Here is a 13009-nt window from a genome sequence, read left to right on the forward strand (position 1 = left end):
CCATGCGGCGGCTGCCCCAAGCTTTAGTGCGTCCCTCAGTACGTAGTCCTGGACCTTGGAGTGTGCCAGTCTGAAACTCTCGGTTGACACCGCTTTGCACTGGAAGACCGGCAAGTTTCGGGCAGACCAAAGAGTGTCTTTCACCAAGCTGATGGTCCTCCAGCTGCAGTTGATGGTTATCTCAGTGTGCACCCCGTAGAGCACAGAGTCCTGTATCACAGAGCTGCTCGGGATGAACCTCGACAAAAACCACTGCATCTCTCTCCAGACCTGCTTTGCAAAAAGCACATTCCCGAAGGAGGTGGATGACGGTCTCTTCCCAACACAGCCACCTCCACCTTGTCTTCCCAAACTTCCCTCACAGAACAATCCTGTCACTCCAGGAATCAGTCAAATGAGCCTTTGCACTCCCTCTAGGGCCAGTATGCCCTGCATTATAGACAAGGAGACCAAAACAGTACACGGTTTTGTATCTGTTGCCATGGATAATGGTTTAAAGTGCACATTTACCTAATATACCAGTCTGTTTGAACCCCACATATTAATTGATGTTAAATTAGAAGTCTGTGGCATTGATATTTTTGATGTAGAGGGGGTAGTAATTTTAACACCGGGAATGTGAAATGAAGAGATTGAGTTTTGTGGTTGCATGTCTTAAATTACAATGTTACCGCAGGGAAATGATTGATGCTTTGAATTCGATATCTCACTTTGGCTGGTGTCGTTCGCTGTTGCAATACCTAAATAGGACCGTGCCATTCCCGAGAGAGGGGTCTCCATCATAACAACAGTACAGAATCAACCACACTTTGAAAAAAATATATAATTTAATCTGTGCTTGATTGTATTTCAACGGGTAAACAGTACTTTGCGGTGGGTTTGTGATTGACTGACAGTAGAAATGTTATGTTCCATGAGGCTTGTTACCGCCCTTCCCATCCCACCCCCCCCCCCTCTGGCTGCCTATGGTCTCGCCCTCAGCTGGTCTGTTATAACATTCAGTCCCCAGGTTAGTTTCGCGTTTCAGCAGCTTCGTTGTTCAGGCAGGTCACTCGTCCCGTTGGGTGCGAATCCTTTTCTGCTGCAGCAATGGTTCTCCAAATTCATGTTTCTTACTGGTAAGACCGAATCTGAGCCGATTCAGCATCGTTTTCTCTCTGTCCCATTGCCTCTTACCCGTATCCCCATCTCTTACCCCGTATCCCCATCTCTTACCCCGTATCCCCATCTCTTACCCCGTATCCCCATCTCTCACCCCTATACCCATCTCTCACCCGTACCCCCATCTCTCACCCGTATCCCCATCTCTTACCCCGTATCCCCATCTCTTACCCCGTATCCCCATCTCTTACCCCGTATCCCCATCTCTTCCCCCGTATCCCCATCTCTTACCCCGTATCCCCATCTCTTACCCCTGTCCCCATCTCTTACCCCTGTCCCCATCTCTTACCCTGTATCCCCATCTCTTACCCCGTATCCCCATCTCTTACCCCGTATCCCCATCTCTCACCCGTACCCCCATCTCTCACCCGTATCCCCATCTCTTACCCCGTATCCCCATCTCTTACCCCGTATCCCCATCTCTTACCCCGTATCCCCATCTCTTACCCCGTATCCCCATCTCTTACCCCGTATCCCCATCTCTTACCCAATAATTTCTCCGACCTCTGCTTCCTTTATTCTCCCACACACTCTGCCTCTCTCCACGTCTCTCTTTCTCCAATCTCTCTCCACCCCTCCCGCCCCACATTTTTCCATCTCTGCCTCTCTCTCTCTCCCCTCCCCTTCCCTCATCATTCCTCCACCTCTGCCTCTGCCTCCCCTCTTTCCCTGCCTCTGCCTGCCTCCCCTCTTTCCCCTATTAGCCCCTCCAATCCATGTGGAAGGGACCCAGGAGTTTGTAATTTTTTTTAAAAACACCCACTTGTGCAGCTGCTATTACTTTTTTTGCTGTGACTTGTATCATTTTGCATCTTTAACTTATCCAGATTTTTAAAAAAAACCTTCTGTTGTAGCATGAATTCAGACTGAGTGTTTTATAAATATTCCTGGTTGCTGAATGTCTTGAACCAGAATTGTACTTTACTTTCCAGCACCTGGAAGTTTTTTATAGGTGTCAGAGTTCAAGAATGCCACCTGTGAGCTTGACCTGAGTGATTTGGCATAATACAATAAATATGTTTGCATATGTGCAATCATTGAAATATTTAATCGGCCTGATAAGACTGCAGTGTGACTGTATATTCCACTGAAATCTGGAAAGGGTATTTATTTACAAATGTATATCACTGGGGGTAAAATGGTGAGAGCAATTTCAAGTGGTGAGTTATGAGTGTTACACCAAAATGTTGTGATTTCTCTCACCACCACCACCACTCCTCCCCCACCCTTAATAAAAGATTTTTAATTGGAACATGACACAGTGGCTCAAAGGGGAGCAGTCTCCCCTGTGCCCCTCCCATAGTCAAATAGCACACCAGCATTCACTGTCTACACCTAGGTAGGAAGAATGGTCCCAAAATCGCAGGCTGCGCTCTTCAGGTCAGATTCTGCTGAGAAACCGCAGGGTGGTTTGTGTTTTAGGAATCCACCCTCCCACAGAACTGAAAGGTGTCACAAATGAACAGGATAAAGAGAAGGGGACGCAAGGAGCAGGTCAAGACAATGGGACAGCCTGAGAGACGCTAAGGTGGCGATCAGCCCAATTAGAACAACTTTGCATTTATATAGTGCCTTTTGTCTGGTAAATCATCCCAAGATGCTTCACAGGAGCGCTATGAAACTAAGTTTGAGACTGGGCCTCACCTGGCGATATTGGGGCAAATTAGGGTCGCCAAGTTAGGTTTTGGTGCCTCAAAGGAAGAGAGAGAGTTGGGGAGGTTTAGGGAGGGAATTCCAGAGCCTGGGGCCCAGGCAGCTGAAGGCATTGACATTCAATGGCATTACCAATGCTGAATCCCCCACCATCAACATCCTGGTGGTTACCATGGACCAGAAATTTAACCGGACCAGCCACATAAATATGGTGGTTGCAAGGACAATTCGGACACTGCGGTGAGGAATTCGTCTTCTGACTCCCCAAAGCCTGCCCACGTTCTACAAGGCACAAGCCAGTTGTGTGATGGAATACTCTCCACTTGCCTGGATGAGTGCAGCTCCAACAACACAAGCTTGACACCATCCACGGCAAAGCAGCCATTTGATTGGCACCCCATCCACCATCTTAAACATTCACTCCCTCCAGCACTGACGCACAGTGGCAGCAGTGTGTACCATCTACAAGATGCACTGCAGCAACTCGTCAATGTTCCTTCAACAGCACCTTCCAAACCTGCGATCTCTATCACCTAGAAGTACAAGGGCAATAGACGCATGGGAACACCATTTGCAAGTTCTCCTTCTATCCAAACACCATCCTGACTTGGAATTACATTGTCATTTCTTCTTTGCTGCACCACACAGACTGCAGCAGTTCAAGGAGGTAGCTCACGACCACCTTCTTGAGGATAATTGGGGATGGTCAATAAATGCTGGCCAAGCCAGCAAAATTCACAGGGTGTGGGCAAATATATATCAAAAATTTGCAAGATCCACCCAGCAACTGTTCCTGGTTGATTTTAATGAGCAGTAAATGTGCACTGAGCTGTTCTCCATTTAAGCATTGAGGGCAAACCTTCAGGGATTTTTTGAATGCATTTAAATTGGGGTGTGACTCTAATGAGACTGCAATTGGTGCGAGACGCTCTCTCAGAAATACACCTTAAAATAAACATCCGGTAGCTCGCATCAAAACCATTTTGAAGCATTTATGTATTGCCGTTTTTTCTCCGTGCTGTGAGTTGGGTCTGTTGGTGCCCTTTGCAACCCTTTTAATTCCCCAAGTGGCACTGGCTCCCTACAAATTGCTCAGCTGCTGCTTTGCCTAAATCAACATGGCAACATCTCGGGAGGGCACAATGGTTGATTCTATTTTCTCTCTCTCTCTCTCTCTCTTTCTCTCTCTTTTATTGTCCTAAGGTTTTCTGTACACACTGCAGTTTATGACAGCACACTACACGCACCCCATGCACGTAATTTAAAATAAATCTTGGGTCACTGAACTTTTTCAACTTTTGTTCATTAGAAATTCTTATGTCTAGATTTAAATGGGCACTGTCTCTGTGAACCTTTTTGGGGGGGGGTCAACATTGCCACTGGACATGATCAGGAGAGATTGGACAGGCTGGAGCTATTTTTCCTCGGAGAGAAGACTGAGTCTTTACAACCTGATTGAGGTCTGTAAGATTATTTGATAAGGTAGATGTAGAGGAGATGTTTCTACTTGTAGGCAAGATCAGAGCTAGGGGCCATAAGTATAAGATAGTAAATTCAATAGGGAATTCGGGGAAAAATACCTCCTTTATCCGGAGAGTGGTGAGAATGTGGAACCCGCTACCACAAGGAGTTGAGGTGAATGGCAGAGATTAAGGGGAAGCTAGATAAATACAAGGGAGAAAAGAATTTAAGTATGTAGCGTTGTGTGAGATGAAGAGTGATGAAAGGAGGACTTGTGCAGCATGAACGCTGGATCTATTGGGCTGAATGTCCTTTTTCTGTGCAGGAAATTCCACATAATCCATGTGCAGTTTACAGTATCAGTCTGAACAAGATGTTCTAATGGAAATAAAAAGACAGATCATAGCCTTTGAAACGGAAACTGAATTTTAACTAAATATTCTGGTCCAATTATCCTCTGCTCATGTAGTTCTGTTCCAGTTGAGTCCCTGTGAGCGACTTGCATACACTATAAATATTTAAGTTTTGAAGAATGTTTTTCAGGCTTTCTTTGATGTTATGGTGCAGTGTTTATTTTGCACAAAGACATATTGAAGGATCTGATGATTCTTTTCATTCAAACTAATAAACAACTAAAAACACCAGTTTGAAGCTATTTACTATTGGATTATGCCTTTGTTAAGGCAACAACTGTAACTGCCAGCATTGGCAGCACTGCTCATGTATACTAAGAACATATGATTTTTAAAAAAAACCCAATTACATTCTGTAGGTCAAAAAAAGGTGACTCATATCTGATATATTTTTTATTTCTTCCTTTCTCTAGATGCTCCTGAGGGTACAGCAGGAGGGTAAGCGGTTTATAATCTTGACAGAATGATTTGCCGTTTTATGCTAACAGCGGAATCTTGCAACACAGAATATTGAGCACTGCTGATGTGCTATCACTGCTGGAGTATTGTCATTTTGGTCTCTTTACCTAAGATTGGATATTAGGATGTGGGCAAATATATATCAAAAGTTTGCAAGATCCACCCAGCAACTGTTCCTGGTTGATTTTAATGAGTAGTAAATGTGCACTGAGCTGTTCTCCATTTAAGCATTGAGGGCAAACCTTCAGGGATTTTCTTGAACGCATTTAAATTAGGGTGTGACTCTAACGAGACTGCAATTGGAAACGTTTTATAAAAACACTCCCGAGAGGGAGTGCAATGAAGGCTTATTGGGCTGGTGCTTGGGATGAGAGGACTGATTGAGTAGACTAGGCCTATATTCTCTGGAGTATAGAAGAATGAGGAGGTGATCTACATGAAACATAATATTCTTTTTTAAAAGGGGCTTGATGGAGTAGGCGCTGAGAAAATGTTCCCACATCCCTTGCGAACTTTTGGAATTTGTTAGCCCAGAGCATTGTGGATGCTCAGTCATTGAGTATATTCAAGACTGAGATCAATAGGTTGTTTGGCTGTGAAGTGAATTGAGGGATACGACAATTGTGCAGGAAGCTGGAGTTGAAGTAGATCAGCTATGATCTATTGATTGCCAGAGCTGGCTAAATGGTCTCTTCCAGCTCCTATTTCTTAACTTATGTAAAAGAAGGCCATTCAGTGACTGTTGGTGACTAACCTGCTATGTGGTAGTTGTCAAACTCTCCTGTCTGAGGCAGTCCCTGCAATTAAACTAATTCTGCAATAAAATTTCACATTTGCGGAGGGATGTATCATTCTGTGAACAAACCTTGAATATGAAAAGATCAAATGTCGTTGCTTTTATATTGAGATTCATTGAGGTATAGGAAAGAAAAAAATAAATGATGACATGACTGTGTTTTAATAGATTGTGGTTTTTTAAAAAAAAACTTAAATCCCCCCCCGTCTTGTACTTTAGTTTAACCACCTGAAGGATGACCTCGAAGAGGAGTTTCCTGATGAACTGGAAATAGTAAGTGAACATCAGATTATCAGGGGAACATCCAGCTTTCAGTTCACTTGCACCTGGTGTTTAAAAGTATTTTTTTAAAACACAAACACTAGTTATGTCACTTGGATTTCAGTAAATCACATTGCTGTTTGGTCATCTGTCCTGTTATCCTTTTTATATAGCTTGATGCCCAATTCTGTTTGATAAGAGGCTGATGCAGCTTGGAGTTTTACTACATAATTGCACTATATAAATGTTGTAAAGATATGACTAATCTTAGCCACATGTTACAATTTGTATTCAATCATGACTAACGCAAAAGACTGTGGATAGTGGTAATCTGGACTAGAGAGAAAGTGCTTGGAAATACTCAGCAGATCAGGCAGCATCTGGCGGGAGAGAAACAGAGTTAACATTTCAGATTGGTGACCTGTGGTCAGAAATGTTACTTCCTGCATTGTCTCTCTGTCCCCTGTGTTCAGCAGGGATCAAGGCAGTTGGAGCCTTGGTGCTGCACAGAGTATTTAATCGCCTCTGTACAGTCATTGACACAGAAGAAACCATATGTGTCAGAATGTGCATGTGTTACACTAGCTAAAGGTTAAGGGGGTGGCTTTGAGGTATATAAAATATTCAATTAAATTTCATATTTTCAGCATGATTCCTCTATCCCACTGTTTGAAAAGTAAATTTATAATTAACTTTTAAGTTTTAAAAAAATCTCCAAAGGCAATAATGTTTGTAACAATAGGCCAGAGAGGGTAGTCTAATTATTAGACACTAGGAGTTTAAGCTAGATGATGGGTTCAGTGACAAGGTGATGTTCCCTGACCTTTAGAAAGGTAAGGGGCCAATTTAATAAAAGTTCTCAAGATATTAAGGGAACTGACTAGGTAGATTGGGCAAAACTATTTCCGCTGGCTGGGGTGCCCAAGACTATGGGGTGTCATCTAAAAATGAGAGCCAGACCTTTCAGGAGTGAAATTAGGAAACACTTGTAGTAAAAGTTTGGGACTCTCTTCTGCAAAATGGCAATTGATGTTAGATCCATTGTTAATTTTAAATCTGAGGTTTAATGTTTTGTTAACCAAAGGCATTAACAGATGTGGAGAAAAGGTGGGTGCATTGAGTTGGGTCACAGATCAGCCATGATCTTATGGAATGGTGGAAGAGGCTTTAATAGTGGACTGGCCTCCTCCTCTTCCTAATAGAGGAGTGGCTTTTGATTATCCTTCACGTTTCATTCTTAAAAGGATTTAATTGCTTTGTATGCAAATGATCTTTATTGCTCAATTGTATATTTGAGACTAGCATAATGGGTGCATAGAACATTCCTCTACTTATAACAGATCATATATTGGTTTTAAAAACTAACAAAACAAGTGCCTCATACAATATTGCCCATTCAGGTTTTACTAGCAGAGGACCATAACTTTTAACTATAAGATTGAGATTAACATTTGTTGCATAAGAGTATTCCAGGTATTTGGTTCAAAGGATGGTAAATGGAATTGACGTAGAGATCAGCCATAAATTGACATGTTCGATGTGATGATTATTTAAATATCCTTTCTTTTTCAGACTGGAAATGCTGTCAAAGGAAATACAGGCTGTTTTGAGGTTCAGATAAAGGGCTCAGAAACGCTTCTCCATTCTAAACTGGTTAGTGAAGATTGTGTGTGCTTTCTTAACTCTGTAATTAGAGGCTGTCCAATGGCTTAGAAGTTTTCAGAGTCGTACTGTGTAGTCTTTCAGCCTGGAGTGAGTTGGAGGTTGCTGAATTTGGTCTCCATGTGCCTCGAGATAGGAGGGTTGAAACAAGTTAGGGTTTCTACCCCTGCTGGAGGTGCATGTGTTTTAGATGTTGCATCAGAATAGGATCAAGGGTTGTGGTGATGCCTTGAAACTTGCATGAAGAAAGAACACTGGTGAGGTAGTGGAGGTATTGGCCATCGAAACAATACTCCAAATAATCTAGTGATTACTCTCTGACGATCGAAGAATTTCAGTTCTAATCTCACCATGACCGTTTGAGAATTGGAGTTCAATTTTGTCCAAAATTTGGAATTTCCAAATCTGTCTGTGATTGTCATTTAAACCCAACTTGTTTACGAATGTCCTTTTTGCTTTATATTTAGGAAAGGCGATCTGCTTTGCTTGCCCAGTGTGGCTTATCCAAGGTTCTGACCCCATACTAATGCGGTTGATCCTTGACTGGCTTGCTGGGTCAAGAAGAAACCACCACCTTGGCAACTAGGGATAGACAATAGGTGCCACCAAACACCCACATCCTGAGAATGAGTAATAAAAAGTGCCATTCTTCAGTTCCCACCTACCTTGATGGCCTCGAGTGGGAGTCGGCTACTAAATTACAGTGAAGTTTCTTTTAACTTTCATCTTTTTAAAAAGAAAATGGGCCAGAACTGTCCATATGCATTTCAGATAGGAGTCTGGCTGGTAAAGAGGATTTGGTGTGTTACCCAGTTCCCCTTGAAACTGAAGGGATATTAATAGTAAGAGTTCCTACTTTTAATTTTTGTAAAGATTTTCCATAAATTAAGGTTCTGTTCTGTAGTTTGAAATATTGATTTTTTTGTTTCCTGCACTCAGTAACTGTTTTTAAGTCCTGATCTTGTAAAGTTTTCAACAATGGATGTAAAGAAAGTTCAAGTTTCAGGACTCCTTTCCTAGCTTATATTTTTCAATGCCCAATTCTAATTTTTTAATCTTAGTAGTAAAGATTATGCCTGTCAAGCTAACCAGATCATTAAACGCATTCACTTTTATTCTTTTCTCACAGCATGGAGGTGGCTTTGTTGATTCTGCAGATAAGCTTTTGAAGATTGTTAATGGAATCAAAGCAGCCCTTAAACAGTAACACCATGTAGGGCTGTAATTAGATCAGGTGAGAGACTTGTTTTAAAATGATGGATTAGTGGGAAAGTGTTTATGATACTGAGTCAGACAGGTGTGGAAAGATTGGTTTAGGTACCAGTCTTATGAGTTAGTTATCCCACACCTGGCTTGCATTGCTGGAAATTTTACAATTCTTGCCTCATTTTGAAAACATTCTTGGCCTCGTCCCCCTTATCTTTGTAGCCTTCTACAACCCCCTCTCACTCTGCACTTCACCAATTCTGGTCTGTTGCACATCCCTAATTTTAACCACTCCACCACTGGTGACCGTGCCTTCAACTGCCTGGGCCCTAAGCTCTGGAATTCTCTCCCTAAACCTCCCCAACTTGCTTTCCTCTTTCAAGACACTCCTCGCAACGCAGCTTTTGGTCGCCTGTCCTAATATCTCCTTTAGTGGCACACTGTCAAATTTCCAAAATCACTTCTCCCAAGTGTTACCTATGGCACTGAGGGTGAGATCAATTTCTCCCACGGCCTGGTGTTGTATGAATGCCGTAGAGCCACTGTGGGTGGAGAGGGCCATTCACACTGACATTGAACTGTACAGCCAGTACCCGGGATGGCTCTGAAAGTTTATCTCATACAAACTGGTAAATGTGCAAAGGAATTGAATGGAACCGAGAACAAACATTTTGGAAAGTTTTTGTTTGTTTTCAGGAGAACTTTGGAGAGCATTGGAAATACAAACAACCATGAATTTTTAAATTCACTTTGGGTGCTAGTATTGATTGTCATAAAAACACATCTAGTTCACTAATGTCCTTACCTGGTCTGGCCTACATGTGACTCCAGACCCACAGCAATGTGGTTGATCCTTAAAATGCCCTCTGAAATGACCTAGCCACTCGGATGCAGCAATTATTGATGGGGAACAAAAATACTGGCCTTGCCAATGATGTCCACATCCCATAAAAAAAATAGAAAAAAACCTCAGCAGCTGAGTCAAGGGGCATAAAGTTACAACCCTAAACAGTCCATCTGGTACAGTCAGCCAATGTTGGTGTTGGTCCTCCACACAGGCCATAGTTCTAATTCCTTTTTGCTTTCCATGTTCCTCTTTCTTTCAAATATTTATCTATTAAATGTTCTCAAAATGCTCAGCAGGTCAGGCAGCATCTATGCAGGTAGGTTAATGTCCTTTCCTTGAACTAGTTAGGGGGAAAGAAGTAAAACGACAAATCATGATGGATGAAATTGGATTTGGATGCAGACACAATTGGCAGAATTTGCCACCTGCTACTGACTCTATCAGTATTGCTCAATATAACCAAATATCAGACCTGGAGATATGATGGACAGCCAATTCTGTTTTGCATCTCTTGACAAAGTTCAATTTCCACGGTGCTCCAAAGGATACTCTTTATAATCTGTGAAGTTTAAAGTTTCATAGAGAATGCACAAATGTAACACGAGATTTTGTGACATGAGTTGGCATTGCACCTGGCTTGGCCATTGGACCTGGCTTGGGCATTGGACCTGGCTTGGGCATTGGACCTGGCTTGAGCATTGCACATAGCCTGAGCATTGCACATAGCCTGAGCATTGCACATAGCCTGAGCATTGCACATAGCCTGAGCATTGCACATAGCCTGAGCATTGCACATAGCCTGAGCATTGCACATAGCCTGAGCATTGCACATAGCCTGAGCATTGCACATAGCTTGGGCATCCATCCATGTATAGCTCCAGGTTTGCTTGAAGGTGGAAGATTTGTTGCTCCCTTAACTCCTCGCTGGTTTATAACTATCTTTGTTTGATGTTTCTTCCATTTATTCTAGTTAAACGTCCGTTTGCTTTGTTCCCCTCGGCTGAACACTTTATGATGGTGATGGTTGAAACGCCTGCAAAAGGCGTGGCTGTTTCCTGATGTCTACGTGGGATGTCGCAGTGGCCAAAGTTATCTGGGGTTTAACTTGTGAATTTTCAGTCTGACAAGTGTGTTTTTTTTTTGCTTTTCCCACCACCAGCTTAAGCACAGTGGTGTATTATTTTCCTTCCTGCATTGCAAGATATAACACGATCAAAAATGTTTACTTTTGGAATTAAAGGACATAGTTATCCTTTTTGCAGCCTGAAGTACTTTTTTTTTGTCATGCTTGGCTGTGATCAGGAAGTCCGATCAATATGCTTGACACAACCACTAGAACCCTGCAAACGTTTGTAATCTAGCCTACCCATATGCTGCGGTTCTGAGTAAGTTTTATCAACTGCCCACTTTGTAAACCTAGTTTGACATTGCACTGTCAACTCCTCACTGTATGATGTCACTGTCTCCAAGGGCTTCTCGTGCTTGTCTCTGGAATCACTTATGGGACCAAAAGGTGGATTTGTATTGCAACTGCTGAATTGCCGCCAAGTGGAAAATACTTCACAACAACAATGAAGTTGCAGTGCAAACGCACCCATAAAGTTCTGTTTACTGGCTCTGCAGTGAGATGGCATACACAGATGCAAAACAGAGAATGGTAAACCAACAATGAAAACACACTACAAAAACAGAATTACCTGGAAAAACTCAGCAGGTCTGGCAGCATCGGCGGAGAAGAAAAGAGTTGATGTTTCGAGTCCTCATGACCCTTCAGCAGAACTGAGTAAAGTTAGGAGAGGGGTGAAATATAAGCTGGTTTAAGGTTTGGGGAGGGTGGTTGTAGGGACAAGCAAGCAGTGATAGGAGCAGATAATCAAAAGATGTCACAGACAAATGGAACAAAGAGGTGTTAAAGGTGGTGATATTATCCAAGAAAATGTGCTAATTAAGAATGGATGGCAGGATACTCAAGGTACAGCTCTAGTGGGGTGGAGTGGAAAGACTGACAGGGCATTACAGGTATAGATTTAAAAATAATGGAAATAGGTGGGAAAAGAAAAATCTATATAAATTATTGGAAAGAACAAAAGAGAGGGGGAAGAAACGGGAAGGGGGTGGGGATGGGGGGGTGGAGTTTAAGATCTAAAGTTGTTGAACTCAATATTCAGCCCAGAAGGCTGTAAAGTGCCTAGCCGGAAGATGAGGTGCTGTTCCTCCAGTTTGCGTTGGGCTTCACTGGAACAATGCAGCAAGCCAAGGACTAAACATCAACACCATTGGGTTGGAAATGAACATACCCAATACACCACAGAACAAATTTAGTGCACATGTTTTCACTTTGACCATAGCTGATGTTTCATCTCATTGTCTGTCCGTGGGTGAATTCTTTTCTGTCATGGCCACTAGATTATATTTCGGTTTACAAGTGAAACAGTTGCTCGGAGACCTGTACAGGAGCAACGGCCCAGTATATTGTGTGGGCCAGATTTGCAGGTTATAATTGAAGCAGGACATTACTGTCCCCTTTAATGAAGATAGTAAATGTAATTTTAATGATTGACAGCGAGGCATAACTTCCACTGGCTGGTGGTTAGGCTTGTAAGATCTTGCAGGGTTGAAGTTGCTTTTTAATGTTGCTTGTGTTTTTTTGAAGACCCCTTCCAAATTCTTTTATTTTCTGGGTGTTTAAAGGAATTGTATTATGCTGCTGATCTGCATAATTGAAAAAACAATGTTTGCTTACAGAACAACTCAATTTTGTATTGGATCACAATAAAAGCGTTGTTGACTTTGCTTACATCGTGCTTTTTATTTTTAATGAACCAGTTTTGTGCACTGGTGCAATGTCTAATTGGTTTTGTATTTCCTGTAATTGTACACCAGGTTACAACTATAACAGCATCTTTCATCCAACCCTTGCAATGTAGAACACTAATCTTCTCCCTTCAATATACCCCATGTGCTGGGCACAATCCTCCCACAAGCACTCAGAATCACAATCACAGAATTTTTATGGCACAAAAGGAGGCCATTCGGTCCATCGCGTCTGCACCGGGTGTCCAAATGAGCATTATGACTTAGTGCCATTCT

General features: G+C 42.4%; 1 long non-coding RNA gene across 1 annotated transcript; it reads left to right on the forward strand.

Moving 5' to 3' along the window:
* Positions 1 to 986: 986 nt before the first annotated feature.
* On the forward strand, positions 987 to 12394 carry LOC144671422 (uncharacterized). The gene is made up of 6 exons (XR_013573934.1): positions 987 to 1118; positions 5102 to 5126; positions 6163 to 6216; positions 7777 to 7857; positions 8996 to 9100; positions 10890 to 12394. It is a non-coding gene; the product is annotated as an uncharacterized LOC144671422 (long non-coding RNA).
* The last annotated feature ends 615 nt before the right edge of the window (positions 12395 to 13009 follow it).

Source organism: Cetorhinus maximus, chromosome 32, assembly GCF_964194155.1.
Source record: "Cetorhinus maximus chromosome 32, sCetMax3.hap1.1, whole genome shotgun sequence".
Taxonomy (NCBI): domain Eukaryota; kingdom Metazoa; phylum Chordata; class Chondrichthyes; order Lamniformes; family Cetorhinidae; genus Cetorhinus; species Cetorhinus maximus.